Source organism: Sitophilus oryzae, unplaced genomic scaffold (assembly GCF_002938485.1).
Source record: "Sitophilus oryzae breed Bouriz unplaced genomic scaffold, Soryzae_2.0 scaffold_1745_pilon_pilon, whole genome shotgun sequence".
NCBI lineage: Eukaryota > Metazoa > Arthropoda > Insecta > Coleoptera > Curculionidae > Sitophilus > Sitophilus oryzae.
This window is the reverse complement of record NW_022146441.1, coordinates 3,023,632-3,040,007: the sequence shown is the minus strand read 5'-3', so window position 1 is coordinate 3,040,007 and position 16,376 is coordinate 3,023,632. Positions and strand designations below refer to the sequence as shown.

Genomic DNA, 16,376 nt, shown 5'->3' with positions numbered 1-16,376 from the left:
TTTTCCGGGAAATTTGAAAAAACTTTTTAGTGCCACTTGTTTATTCACCTAAGATTTCTCTACGGTGTATCTAAACCTTGCAGTGTTGCAACCTCCTATGTTATTCACATTCTACATAGTTCTACATTTATAAATTCATAGACAAATTTCTACTCAAAAATTAGGAATGTTAAATTTAATCTTTTATCAGTGCTCATTATTAATAATTATTATAGAAAAAAAAAACACATTAATTATTTTTAGTACTTACCCTTTCAATGAAAACTTAACGAAAACCACCGAAAGTTAACTAAAACATTACGTTTATGACGTTTACGAAAATTATTCATCATATTATTCACAACCAGGTCACAAAGAAGAAATTCCTAAAATGTTTATCGTAATTTAGAATTCAATATATCGAAAACCGCCCAACGATAATCGATTAATTTCTGTTTTGTTTGTTTTCTTTCATGTTTCTCTGTTTTATTTGAACTACTGTTTTACAAAACACCTTGAAAAGCGCATTACTTTGAAATACCGTCGTTTATCGCCACTTTGAACTACTTTCAATCTAAGAGAAAATACATGTTTCACTCAACAATTTTAAATACGTATTTTGTTTTTTGGCTATTTTTTCGATGTATTTCGACAAACCGTCGCGCGTCGGCCAAGAGTGCCACGTGTGAACTGGTCCTTTGAGCCGCGCCGTCGTGGTGGGCTTGCGTCAGACGACGATGTTAAGCAACGTTGCCGTAGTTACAACAATTTCAAATTCAAGACATTCCAAGCAATCAAATTCGTATTAAATTTTAAAAATAAAACAGAGAAACATGAAAGCGAAACAAACAAAACAAAAATGAATTGATTATTCATCGGGCTGTTTTCGATATATTGAATTCTGAATTTACGATAAGCATTTTAGAAATCTTTTGTGACCTTATCAATAATCAATTCATTTGTGTTTCGTTTGTTTCCTTTTCATGTTTTTTCTGTTTTATTTTAAAATTTAATAAGCATTTGATTGCTTCGAGTGTCTTGAATTTGAAATTACATTGAAACTACGGCAACCTCGCATGACACAGGCTCGACACGCCGGCGCGGACAAAGGAGCAGTGAGCAGTTACCAACCAGTGATGCGCGGCTGTCTTGGCCTACAGTTGGGTTGTTGACGGAATTGTCGAAATACATCGAAAAAATAGCGAAAAACAAAAATACGTATTTAAAATTGTTGAATGAAACATGTATTTTTACTTAGATTGAAAGTAGTTCGTAAGTGGCGGTAAGAGACAATAATTTCAACATTTATTCATTCACAAAGGTATTCAAAGTACTGTGTAATGTGTGCTTTTCAAGGTGTTTTGTAAATCAGTGGTTCAAATTGTGATGAAGCCTATATGAAAATAATGTGTTAAGGTTAGTTAGGGTTAAAATGGGGACTGTTATTTTAGTAGTTTTATAATAGCATGTACAAGTAAAAGCAGCACAATGAAGTGTATTTTAGATAAGTGTGTATCGAAAAAGAGAACAGTCGCAGTTACATCGATCTGTCATAAGTATCTTTGTTAATGTTGGGTAAGTTTTTAATTTAACTTTTTTAACTTTTAAACATTTAACTTTTTAATTTATTTTATGCAATAATATCACAATCTTAAAAATGTAATGCATCTCAAACTCCTCAGGTGTTGTGATTTTATGACTTACTTTAAACATATACTTCCTTGTCCGTATGGCAACACAGTGCGTCGAATTAACTGAAATCCGGGCTTGATCCGGGTAATTGGATGTAGTTGGCAATATCTGCCGGCGGTTCTCAAAATGTTGCGATTATTTTTTAAAATTTCAAACTTAAATAACTCGGTTATTTTCAATTTATTTTAAAAATGGTAAGAGAAAATATGTTTATTTTGACCAGATCTACCACCCCTTAAAATATTTGCACTCATTTCTGGGACACCCTGTATAGTACCTATGTAAAATATATAGTATGTCCACTAAAACTGTCCTATAATCCACTCAAATACACGGAAAACCTTCGGAAAACAATGAACATTATTTGTAAACAAGCTGAAAATTGTTGAGTACCAGACGATGACGCGCAATATGGCGACTAATGTCAAGTTACGACGCGACCTGTTTAATTTAATAACATTGGTTGTCAACAATGAATTTAAAAATCGCGTCCTCGATGACGTATCTAAAAATTTAATTGGTATCGCCTATAGGTTACGCCACTGAAACACACAGAATTCTATCTAACCCCCGCAGATATCATTGATCCTTTTCTGCCTTATCGATACCCGTTCCCCGACAAATGTATATTTATAGAACGGAGAATGACGAAACAAAAAAAAAGAAAGAAAGACCGGTCCAGCCAACTCCCTTTTTCTCCCTTTATATCCCCTACCCACACCCCCTCTATCGGCAAAAGAAACAAACGGCATCATAAATAAATACGGACCCAGGAGGAACCGTTACTGGTAACAACGTCGTTTCGCGGCGACGATAGTGACTCGATCTGCTTTTGACAAACGGCTCTCGAATCCTATAACGAAGATCTGAGGGAATCGACTGCTCTCTGCCTCCAATGACCTAATTGATTGCACTGGAGGATGACATAGCGATGCCGACTTGTCAAGATCAAATTGGACGTGTCATTTCGTCTCTTTTTGATAAATTAAAGTGCGAGAAAAAGAACCAGAGTTTGGTAAATGATGATTGAAACTATTTGCAAATATAAGTATATTCGAGACCAATTTAAACTTCTAGTTACGTAATCGAGGATGCGCTTTTAAGTTCATTGTTGACTAACTGGAATTCCTGACATTGTTATTCGTTTTGACATTTTAGTTTTCTATTACGTGTTTTTGATTTAAATGAATTGTGTTGTGATATTTTAAGAGCCTATTACGCTGTTTTTTCGGGTCGCTCTCAGGAATCGGGTAAAGCGGGTGTGTGGCCGAAGGAAATATATACAGTACGTCTGTCCGTTCTGTGGCTACGGGGTATCCGTGAGAGGGGAAACGATATTCTCTCGATGTTTTTCGTAAAAAATTAGACGACGCGTCCCATTAATAAAAATTCGACAAATTTGCAAGTAGCCAATAAAATGAGTGGGCGGAGCGATTTGCGGTGACGTACTCGTCAAGTCGACGTATAAAATATATTGCTGTTTATTTAAATGTTTTTTGTCCGCATTCCTTTCATAGACACAGATCCAGCAGACGAACTGTACTAAGGGCTGGCAAAGGTTAGTCTGGGTCGAGATTTCCGTATGTATCTCTCTATATTTCTTCTCTTCTTAATATCTCGAAACCTATCTTTTCGAAAAAAAAATCTTTTAAAAATAAGCGGTTTGCGATCGTGATTTTACTTAACTTGATAGGGAAAGGCGTACCGGCAACGCCGCAACAGCACACCGTCGCTTTTCTCTCACTCCGACCTAATAAGATCCCTATGCGATTTACTTCCACACATGTAAATACCGACCCAAAATAACAGTTGCCAGCACGGTATTATTATATTTCAGAAATCTGCCCAAGGCTTAGCCCGATCCTGTCGTGTTAAGCCACGCCCAAAATTCCAAACACACGTTCTTTGATTAAGACTTGATTAAGTTTTGCAGAGTTTCAGCATTTGTCATAAAATACCGAGCAATTTGTTACAAAACCATATAAATTATATATTACTATAACCACAAAACTGTAATCTATGTCCGTATTGTAACGGAATTGTAAATTATGTCTTTATTTTCGAGAAAATTTAGCCTAAACGTAAGAAATATTTTGTTGATGATTGATCATCAAAATCTTAAAAATAAAGAATTTGTCTAAAAGTGTGCTACAATACAGATATAATATAATCCTTTATCTTTAATTTCCTTCTTCATTTGTGTAAAAATACCTAGCCAGTTTTACATAAAACGTTAAATGCCGTACGCTTATTTTGCTACTTCTTCGGACTGGTGAAATGGATTCTTAATCTGTGTTTATACTATTCCGTATCAAACAAGATGAAACACCGGCAAGACTTGAGACATGAAAACAACAACAATCCGACGTTTTTAATAAATTCTCTTATCTTTAATAAAGGTCTGAGAAAAACACAAATAGTTTTTTAATATAACATATTTTTACGGCAAATGAAAACCCCTTTCGAGGAGAGCCGTAAACAGAAAAATTAAAATTTCTCCTAAGGAAGTTTTTTCCAATTCGAGTCAAGGAACTAAATAGAAACGAGACATAATTAAACTCTGTTTATTTACATTTATTTTTCGGATTTGCCTGCAGATTCCGTTTTTCTCTCTCTGCTATGTTATTTCTTCATTCATACTGTAAGACGCGCTTTCGAAAAGGTTGGTTTACGCGAGAGAAATAATTTTTCTTGTAGAAGTGGAAATTGTGAGTTAAATTGACTCGAAAGAAAAAAAAAGGCTCCGAAGAGTACTTATATGTTCCGATTTTCACCTAAACCTTAGATTAAGATTCGATAAGTGCTACGTGTGGTCGGTGGTCCTTTATGGTATGGAAGGTTGGACATCGAAAGCAACTGCCATTAACAAACTAGAAGCTTTCGAGATGTGGCTGTATCACAGAATTCTAAAGATACCTTGGACGGTTAGGCTAACAAATGAAAAAATTCTAAGTAGTGCGCCACTGGCTAGCTACCCCATTACTTCCAGTTATTCGCTTGTTAGCAAAATGGACTTCTGCCTTAGGTATATTTACGGTCAGTGGTAGGGGATATCGGTATAGACTATTAAAAGTTTCCTTATAGTTCCTTATTGGGTAATTAACTGACAAAAGAATGAATTTTATTGTCAGTATTTAGTGTCCTTTTATTATTTCCAATCAATTCTGGACTTCAGCCAAGTCAGCATCGGATAGCATGGTAGTAAAATGAATGAACTAGTATATTTTATTAACTGTATGGAAAAATGTTAGGCAGCGTTATAGGAATATGTTGTAGTGGCGTTATTATTAGTCGATCATACCAACAGGTATGGTAGGCTATTAAGATCGGCAAAAAAAAGTTTTTTTAATTTCAATTTTCATGGTGTCTGTCTGTCTGTCCGTCTGTCCGTCTGTAACACGATAACTCAAAAACCGCTAAACTGATTTTAACCAAATTTGGCACAAAAATACTGTGGCACCCGAGAATCTAGCCATTAATTTTAGGTGGGGGTGAGGTTTGGTAAGGGGGTATGGGAGGGGGTTAAAAATTTAAAATAATCGTAACTACAAAATTACAGTAGCTAGCGAAACGCGGTTTTCAATTTAAGATTAGGAATAATATTTGCAACAAAATTTGTAATAACATCAAAATCAGTCAAAGTCGCAGTTTTTGAGATATTCTATGTTTTCGTAGTTTTTGGTTTTTGAGAAAATCAGTGTGGAGAACTCCAAACTGCCATCAGACGCGACCCCATGTGGCGGATAGGGGAAATAACCGTGGATCAAAATTGGAAAAATTCCTTTACTTTGAAACTAAAAGAACTGCCTACCAACTTTTGATTATTTAACATCTTTAACTATGACATTTGTCACATTGGCAGATCTACGAATGGTTAAGCGTCATGGAGGTTGGAGAAGTAGTTCCGTCGCAGAGAGATATATAGATACATCAAAAGAAAACAAGAAAATTGTTGCGCAGCACATTTTGGGATCAAGAATCGCTGAGGAAGCATGCCAGCCCGAGTGCAAGCCAAACCGATCAACAGCCCAATCTATTTCAGTTAGACCTTCACTATTATCATCGTCATCATGATCAGCAGCAGGAATTGTTTTGAAGAAGTGTAAAAAATGTGTTATTAATATTTATAATAATTAGTAGAAGGAATTTGTATCAAAAATTAATATATTTAGATGTTCGTAGTTGTTTTTCATTATTATAAAAACTAGTTGTATTATGAATCTCATAACGTAACTGAAATACTAAAAAAATAGTGATGTAAAAACGTTATAACTAAACGGTTGTAGATAAAAAAATGACATTTTCAATTAAAGATGCAAATGCCTATTAAAACAATTGAGCAATATTATACTAAATAATAAAATAAATATTTAAACTTCAATAATTAATAATAAACATTACAGAAACTTCAAAATAACTTAGAACAGTAAGAGATATCATAACTACTTATTTAGAAGATTTTGATTTGGACCGCTAGAAAGTATCAAAATCTTTCGCACGTAACAAACAATAATACACTGAAAAAAAGGATCTCTCAGTCGAAATAAATATGACTTTGACCCAAAAGATTGGCGCTTTTCAATAGGGCCAAGAACGACGTTTCTTTGCCTAAAACATTAACTATCTTTTCATAAGCTTTAAAAAATTACTTTAGAGAAGAGAAGAATCTATCTGTCCAAAGTATTTCACTCTTGACCCAAAATTAATATGCAAAGAAGTTCTTGCTACAAGAACAATAGTTTCTTTGATTCATGCAAAAATTCTTGATTGAAAAGGGACATTTCTTGATTAAATAGACACTTTTCTTAAACCAATAGCGAATATTATTGACCCAACTAAAATTTATTTTGATCTAAGAGAAGTCTATACATCACATACAGGCATATTACGAGGTATATTATTTTCTGATAAATTTAGGTTTTCCTGGTCTGTAGATATTATTTTCCTCAATAGTAGTTATCTCTGCTTCTTCACTCCTTGGTATTTTTTGGGGTGGTTCATCACTCTACGAATTACAAAAAAATGTTACATCACGATTAATCAAAGTAAAGCAAATAGATTATTAAAATTATAAACTTTGGTCACATTTTGAATTTTTTAATACGACGACTTGAAATTCTAAAATTTTTGTTAAGTATTTGCATAAAAAAATCGATACCTATGTTCTAATTCTATCTATAGATAGAAGGAGTTATAATAGCAGTTTATAATCATCTGCCGATGATGCTAACATGGTTAGCGAAACGCGCGTCCAGTGTAAAAGTAAAAGTGTTTTGGTGTATTGTGGTGATTAAGTGTTTTATTTTGCTGCGTAACACCAAAGGTTCCAACCCTCAACTGTAATCTATCTATAGTCACACATGCATTATCTAAACAGGTGCATTAGGTAAATGTCTCTTACCTTCAAATATAGCAAATAAATGCTCTAATTTCCATTTTTTCAGAAACTCCTTTAAACAATCCATATATCCTAAAATTTATCCATAAAAAATGACAAATGCATGTTAATAACGATCACTAATTTGTTATACGATATGCGTTTAAAAAGCAAATTATGCAAAATTCCAAGCAACAAAACCCGTCCGTACTATGATGTGCGTCCTATGAAATGCGACGTACGACTGATCGGACTGCCATGCTATGCCATGCCGACTGATTGTATATTGTATATACCGTCCTTCGTCATCGTCTTTGCATGTCGTTATTATTTTTCATCAAAAGAGTATTTAGCTATTGGAAAAATGGCCAAAGTAACTTGCTTTTGGTTGAATGAAAATAGATTCAAGAGAAATTTTCGAATTTTTCAAGAGAACCAGTTTTCTTGAGTTGAGAAGAGAGTTTTTCTTCAGGCAAAATATTTTCTTTTACGCTAAAATAAATTCTCTTGCCACTAATTTTTTTTTTCAAGAACGATGACAACTTTAGTTCAAGTCTATCTTTTTTATCAGTGTATGTTTTAATTATTACCGAATCCCGAAAGTACCGAAAGAACCGGGAATTAATAATTTCGAGTCGCGGTTTTTTGATGTTTCAAAAGAACCACGAATTCCCGGTTCTGAATCCTATTTCCCACTAATACCCCTTGTAAACGCTCTAATTTCACCCTAACGCATCCTCGCCCTTCTCTAACATCTCCCCAATAAGAGTAATATCGCCAGGATGACTCCACGAAGAAGAGAACAAATTGAGCGGTCTTTCCTGCGTCTCGTGCAGGCTATCGAACAGCGGCGGCTTCACCTCCGCCGCGGCGTCCGACCGAAGCGACGCCGCCGTCGAAATTGGCGACGCTCTGGCGTCGGTAGGGGGTCGGAAGGTGAGGCCGGACGGGGGTAGGGGGGGATGGAGCAAGTGAAAGCTGCGTGGCGTCGCGCCAAAATACCGGGACACCGGCGGGCGTCTCGCAAACCGGGCGAGATAATCCAGTTTGAGTCGTTAGAGTCCCCGTTTTTTATCAGGATGTCCGTTATGTTGGACCCTTTAGCGTTCTTAAGGCAGAAATCTACACTATCGAAGGATAGGAACAATAGCCATAGATTATAAACTTTGTTTTTTCTTTATTGTTTTACGTGGTTCCAATTTTCGGAATCGGGCGCTAGTTAGGTTACTAGTTTGCGCACATAGCACGCCCACTTATGGCCTCTAAAATTGTGCACAACGCCTGACCGGCACAGTTATTAGAGAGATATCGGAAAACCGAATAGCGTCATGCAGTATTTACGCGTACCTTATCATGATTACGATATGCGCGAGTCAATTTTTAACGCAACACCCGCTAATAACGTTACCGCCTGACGTAATTTGCGGATCAATTCCACCAAGCGCTATTTCTAAATAACGTTTAAAAATTGCTTAAATGGGCATGTGCGGGTATTTGACAACCGGGGCCGGCCGGCGAGATCTTTTATTTTAGGTTATGTTTAATTGTTTTGAATTAGGTAATTTGATATTTAAGTAGCTGGGATTAGTTTCAATTAAATAAATATGGCCCAAAATATGGATTCCACCTCTTCCAATATATTAAAGAACCTATAGAGGCTTAGGTTTACAACAGATGACGACTTAGCCCTTCTAAGAGAATTTGTTGCTTGTTGCCCTAAACCGACTGGCAGACGTTGAACAATAAAGCACTGAAAACGCGACGCGATCAGAATTCTTTCCGATCCGATAACTATAAATCAAGAGAGTTAATACCACCTCACGTAAAGGAAATAACACCTGGCCTTATTAACGTCCATGCACGCTATTCGGTTTAGCGATATCTCTCTATTACGCTGTTTATTGTTATTTTACGCGAGTTTATTTTCGCGCACAGGAAATTTGACTCGTTTGCACATCGTCATAAAAAAATTTTCGTACCACGAATTAGGGACCAGATTTTTATCTGTATACTTATAGGATACCTAATCTGTGGTAATATCTTAATAAACTTATTGAAGACACTATGTCACTGGATAGAACTTACCCATCCTCGAGATCTATTGATAAATACCAATGCCAAAAAAAATCTTCTTCAGAAAAATTCTTTTTGACGTTGACAAAGCTTTCGTTTCAAGCTCCGTAATAAAAACAAACATATTCGGGCTTCTTTTCAGATTTGTCGGATTTTATTCTGGAATCTTCATCCCGAAAATTGTAAACAAAACAAGGAACGACCGACTTTCCTTTTTCAGAAAGAGCAACAAGTTGAAGTGTTTATTTTGCTATTGAACTTAAGGGCGCGGGCACTTTGTGTTTTTTTTAACTGAGGGTAGGAAGAGTAAGAGGGGGTGGATAAAGAAGAGATCCTTGCCAATGTTCCTTCCTCGAAACTTGCCGAGTTGTGTACATTAGACGCAAACAACAACATCCTCATAGTAAACTACTTGTTACTCTTGTTCCCCGAGGCTGGAAATTGAAATTAAGTTGTTTGTCGTAATTACAGCGATTCGAAAATATACTAAGGGCTGGCGAAGGTGAGTCTTGGGTCGAGATTTCCGTATGTAAGAAGAGTACAATAATACGTTTATAATGTACCTGAAAAAAGAGAGAACGGTAAAAACGTCGCCAAACGTATGAAATAAACCGAGAAACTGTGCACATTGCTAAGAGATGTGGAAGGGGATATAGCAGATTCGTCGCGGTCGACCCAATCAGTACTTAAAATTCTAGGGAACGATGTACATCATGCGTTCAGCTTCACGATTTAATTACGTCTCGTGATACTTTATCTGTTTATTTATTAACGAGTCGTTGTAATTTTCCCTATAACTTGTAAATTTTTAAGTGCAAGTTAGAAACATTTGCACTTTTGGTAAAAATAAGTGGAATTGAGTTGGTGTTTGACAGTGGTCACGCTATTAGAACTCTGAATTCAAAAATCGATATCTCGAAATACATTAGAAATAATTGATTGTAGTTTTTTTCAAAAATGTTCTTAATATTTCTGCTATATTTTCTTCGCAGACAGTTTGTGAAAATCTTTATAAATAAAAAAGTTACACGATTGCTGAAAATTGCAATGCACTAAAAGTAAATGGCTGGGTTTTTTAAAATTTTGAATGGAAAAAAAACAAGACTATCGAATTTTTCTTATTTAAACATTGTGTAAAATATCCGAACTTTAAAATAAAAAAAAGTTTTAATATCTAAAAAAGTAGTTCTTGAGTTATCGCGTTTTCTCGTTATAAAAAAGTGGACACCCTTACTATATTCTTATAATTCCATTTCAGATGCTCAGAAACATATCTTTTATATTATCTTTCTTATACATATCTTTTATATTATTATTTTTTTATTCATATCTATTATCTTTTCGAAAATAAAAGTCTTTTAAAAATAAGCGGTTTGTGATCGTGATTTTACTTTATATAGGGGGTACCGGAGAAATGTGACAACGCGGCAACAACACACCGTCTCACTCCGACTTAATAAGATCTCTATGCGATTTACTTCCACACATGTAAATACCGACCCAAAAGTAAGAGTTGCCAGCACTGTATATTAACCCTTAAGTACTAACCTATTGAAATAGTCGCGCTTATACTAACAGACCGTCTGAGAGACGCATTAAAGAAATACATATTTTGTTTATGTCTAACAAATCTTGTGTGTCTTGTGTATTGGCTTCCCTACACACTTTTTGCGCATTCCAAACAAATTTTTCACTTCACTTTCTTCGATATTAGTCTACCGATCGTTCACATCCATATTTTCATCATCTATAACAAAACATATACAGCTACATACCATTAGATATTAGTTAAAACCGTTTTTTACCTTCTAATTCGAATTCAGAATTATGATTGCTCTCTATAGCAAAATTTTCGCCACATTCGGATTCAATGTCACTATTTTGCTATTATCGCTGTCAGTCTCTTCAAACCACTTTAGAAGAGTATCCTTGTAATTTTGCTCGCCATACTTCACATGTTTTGAGCTACTAGGTGCTTGATTCATTCCACAAATTAAAAAAAAAACTTACGTGAACGCCAACACTCTGTCAGACGGCATCGACAGTTTGAACTAAAATATTTCGAAAACTACACACTTTCGCAAATTGCCCTGCCGGCCTTTAACTTGTTTTGATTCGTATTGAAATTACATAGTTGGATGATAATTAGAAGCGGAGAGGAGGGGAGATGTCCTATGTCCAGCTAGTCCTTTGCGTCTGTGAGACGGGGTGTTAGTACTTAAGGGTTAAACAAGAAAATGTGGTTGAAAAATAAAATATTGCCTTAAATATAATGTTCATTTTCGTGTTTGTGTAAAAAGTCAGTATACAATGTGTCTTGGTTGGAATATTTGGCGTAAGGACACAAAATAGCCCATAGGGCCTATGACCCGAGGGACAATAATTGCCTATGGGGTTGTTAACACTTTATAAGTCCCGTGGTACATAGCTAATTTTATTTCTTACTAAATTTAGTATACAGGGTGGTTCGAACTGTATTTCGGATACTTCGGCAGCATATTCTGCAGATAAAAATAAATAAGTTCGTATAAATGTATGTCCTAAAATGCTGATATGTCCTTTCTGAGATACAGGGTGTAGAAGTTTCAATTTTATTTCGATTTTTTCCAAATAATTTCTGAAGTAACGTCAAAATTTAGATAAAAATTAATGTCTGGGAGTTTTTTAACATGAGAAATTTAATTTTGATGTCAATATGACTCCTATTTGTAGGAGGCGCCACCTACATGTGTTTTAACTGTTTTGAAGACTACTCGAACTACTCCATCTTAATCTCCAAAACAACAAAGTGAAAGCCGCCATGTTGTTAAATAAGAAAATGTTTCGTTCCTAAAATAGCAATTCCTGCTTTTTGAATACATTAACTTGAAATATTTGACCCTAAAAAACACGCGGAAACAATTTTTTCGACTGCGAATAAATTATTCACATTTTACTAAATAAATCATAAAAATAATATTTTTACTATAATTATCCCAATTTAGGATAAAACGCGACTTAGACGCCATATTAGTTTTGTATTTCTGTGAATTAGGATTTTAAACAACGTTGCAGTTTGTACTAAATTAGGCTTGTAGCCAACGTCGGTATCCAATGTCGTTTCGACCCAAAAATTATTCTCCAAACTAGTGCAGACTAGGGTTGGCAGGAAGTTGTGCCGACGTTGCGCCCCGACGTTTGATCGCGTGACACAACGTTGTCCCGACGTCCAAATGCTGCTTGGGCAATTTTCATCCAAATATTGACGTTACTTCAAAAATTATTTGGAAAAAATCGAAATAAAAATGAAACATCTACACCTTGTATCTCCGAAAATAAGCGTTTTATGACATACATTTATAAGAACTTTTTTACTTATTTTTATCTGCAGAATATGCTGCCGAAGTTTCCGGAATACAGTTCGGACCACCCTGTATTTTGTCATCCGATCCCATTATAAAACCACACAAATGTTGCATTATTCTAATCAACCTGATAAAAATCTATAATAATGATAATGATATATCTACTGGTTTCCCCTCCTACAAGATACTAAGAAGACCGATTAGAACGTACAGACAAAAACCTGTTAAAAGGAGACTAATTTACTAACAGCCCTTTTGCCAATTATCTCTGATGGGAAACCCCAACTGTTAACTGCGGGAATTAAGGGAAACGGACAGACTGTTAATTTCCCCCGTTTCCGGATCCTGTCAGGGTATAAATCCAGGACTCTAGACACCGCGCCAATTAAAATGTCCAATAGATCTTAATAAAGGAAGAAGTTTCCTTGACCTTATCGGCAGCAGAGAGCTTAACCATCTTTTAAATCCATTAACGTATCTTTGTCTCGAAGAACACCTATTGATTGACATCAAAAATATTTATTTCTTTGTAAATAAGCTTATATCGCTTAGTTTACGCTAACCATAACGTCATAACTCCCTTGCGACATTATTAACGGGAATTAAGATGCAATAATTCCTTCTACCTATAGCTAAATCCACGAATTCTTGCAAAAATTATGTCAAACCGCCTGCACCCACATATTGAAAAAATCCTCCCAGAATCGCAAACGGGTTTTCGCACCAACCGCGGTACCGTCGATTGCATATTCTCCATCCGGCAACTACAGGAAAAAGTAAAAGAGCAGCAGTCTAAACTTTATGTTGCATTGTTACTCTGTGAACAGATATGCACTTTGGGCAATTATGAAAAAGTTTGGAGTACCCAGCAAATTTCTTACAGTGTGTAAAAGCCTCCATAACAACAACAAGTCAAGAGTGTCACATCATGGATCACTGAGCAATTTCTTCCTAAGAAGCTATAGCATATACAGGATGACACTATAGCTATAGCATATTTAAGCAAGGACTTTATTAAAATGCCAATGGGAGTGGAAGATAGAAATTCAAAGGCACAAGGATTTTATAATATTTGTTACTTTCCAAGATGCATAGGAGCAGTTGATTGTACCCATGTGAAGATACAATCTCCTGGAGGGGCAAATGCAGAGAATTACCGCAAAAGGAAAGGATTTTTTTCATTTAATGTTCAAGCAATTTGTGATAGCGATTTGAAAATATCTAACATTGTGTGTAGATGGCCTGGTGCTACACACGATTCAATGATTTTTAGAAATTCTAGAGGAAAGGCTGAGTTTGAAAATGGAGTATATGGAAATAATTTATTACTAGGGGACAGTGGGTATGGAGTAAAACTATACCTAATAACCCCTTTGGCGAATCCAACAACGAGGGCTGAAAACTTATTTAACGAAACTCAGATAAGAACAAGAAACCCAATAGAAAGGTGTTTTGGTGTACTAAAAAGAAGATTTCCTATATTAGCGACAGGAATCCGTTTAAATATTGATAAAGTAGAAGCAATAGTGGTTTCCGCTGCTGTTCTTCATAACATAGTGTCAATTTGCAGATCCAACACCATTAGTAACTGACATGAGGATATCTATGGAAAAATGTAACTAATCTGAAAGCAAGCCAACATATCGTTTGTTCTTGCTGTGCTAACGAAAAGATTTTCTTTTCGCATCATGAGGAGAAATATTACATCAATTAAAAAATTGAAGCGGAAATAATATAGGAAGCATGTTCCAAATGACTTGGGTGGTATAAATAATAGTGTTAGATATAGTTTAATTAATGAATATTTTGAATCACTGTAAATATGTTATTTTACGATATAGAATATATTGCTGAGTATTAATTATTTACATCTAGAACTAATTATTTACGTCTAGAAAATGTTTCAATATTATTTTACTAAAACACTCTTAAAATGTCTTAATGTTTTAAAGTCAAAATAACTTGTTAATTAATTAAATTGTGATTATAATTACCATAAAATAAATTACCATTACATACTTTTGTGTATATTTTGATTTATGTATATAATATTTTTTATTGTATGTATAGGATTATTTTTATATTTTTGATAATTCTAATTATAAGTAGATAATTAAATAGCAATAATTACACAACAATTCAGTATACTTGTTGTTTGTACTAGATATGTAATATGTAAAAGAAAACTATGCATATTTTCAAAATTCATATATTTATATTGTGTGTTAAGTGTTTATATAATATTTTTTAATAATTATATATTTACAGAGTATTTATTGGTCAATTATTTTTTTTATTAGTTCCTTGCTAAATTTTAAAAATTGAATTCTCTTATCATGCTCCCTTTCTTGCTGCCTTATAAAGACTTCACGCTTTTCCTGCATTTGAGACATTTTTAAATTGTGCTGCTCTAGGAAACATTTCTTTTGAAGCTCAGCGAGTTCAATTTTTGAATTACTCCAATCTGTTAATTTTTTTGTTAAACCCCTTACATACCCTCTAAATATAGATTTCACTTTATATAATAATATAATATAAAAAATAAGGTATGATGTACAGATGTACTAGCTAGAACTTCTAAAAAGTAAATGAACGAATCGGTCAGCCGCGAACAGGTATTAAAAAATCGTATTTTATGGCACCAGAAAGGAAAAAAGGTACCATAATTTATATTTTGGGAGAACCCGCCAAAACAAACTTTTAAAAGCATTTACGCCAACTTATATAAAAACTCCAAAAGTTACTGTGAAATTCAATACCAACATAAGAAACTAAATATTGATCGACGTTCTACTGAACGCGAGTTGATGCAACGCAATCCAAGTTCAACTTTGACCAACAGATCAGTTGAACTCTCGTTCAATTTATTTTGGTACAACCGGGCCTAACAAACACAGGAGTTAGCCAGGGATGTGTCTTAGCGCCTCTCCTATTCAACATATATTCATGACACCGCTCTCCATTATAGTGGACAGCAAACTGCAGGAGAGAGGTTTGGGCATTAGATACAGATACGACAGCGGTCTGTTCAACATCAAAAAAAAATTAGGGCAAAAACACGTACAAAATTCATCATAGAACTTCAATACGCTGATGACTGTGCTCGTTACGTTACAGCAATACGTTACAGCAATTGCAAGAAATGTTGAACACATATACCTGGGCATACGAGGCTTTGGGACTTAAGCTGAACATCGATAAAACTAAAATCATGTGCACTCCCCAGGAAGATCACAACAGGGCGGTGTGGTGTTTTTTTTCATCGTCAGTTCATTACAAATACAAAAATGACTACGACTATAATAATTTCAAATAAAATGTCCATCCACTGTTTATTTTAAATCGTTTAAATAAATAAAGAATCCGCACGCCTATGCAAATTCTGCCACTAAATATTTTTTTCTTTTTGTTTCAGATAGATCAACCTAGAAGAAGTAAATTGCTACTGTGTCACCGCTATTAAGAAGAAAAAAAAAACAACCGAAGCCAACCATAACTAAATCGTATTGTTAGTTGTTTTTTACTGCAAAAATATAACAGTCGATCGGTATATGTATAATCGTAGCAATTCGTAGAGCATCAAGAACAAAAAGGTATATTCCTCTATAGCGAACTAAGCCAAAAGAAGAAAGAAACAACAATTACAAATGTAACAAAAAAAACAAAGGACAAGACCTCTACGAATGGCTACTGTCCGCGTTATACAGGGTGATTCTTGAATAAGTGCAAATATTTTCAGGGCTGGTAGATCTCGATAAAAGAAACATATTTTTTTCTTTACGGTTTTTCAAATAAGTCCAAAAAAACTGAGTTATTTTACTGATTTTTCGCCTAAATTTTAAGAACCTTTGTAAATTTAATTTAAGATATTATATTTTTTAACTCAAAATTAAACAAAATTCAAAACAACT

The 16,376-nt window shown here is 34.6% G+C and overlaps 1 protein-coding gene across 3 annotated transcripts in view; it reads left to right on the top strand.

Moving 5' to 3' along the window:
* The window catches only part of LOC115882069 (forkhead box protein O), a 234,500-nt gene extending 218,373 nt beyond the window's left edge, over positions 1 to 16,127 (top strand). Inside the window, exon 10 of one of the 3 annotated variants that reach the window (XM_030899896.1) lies at positions 15,885 to 16,127. The gene's annotated coding sequence lies outside the window, so the exon portion shown is untranslated. Of the gene's footprint in view, positions 1 to 15,880 lie in introns of all 3 variants that reach the window. The other 2 variants (XM_030899895.1, XM_030899897.1) reach the window with 2 other exon arrangements.
* Positions 16,128 to 16,376: the final 249 nt, after the last annotated feature.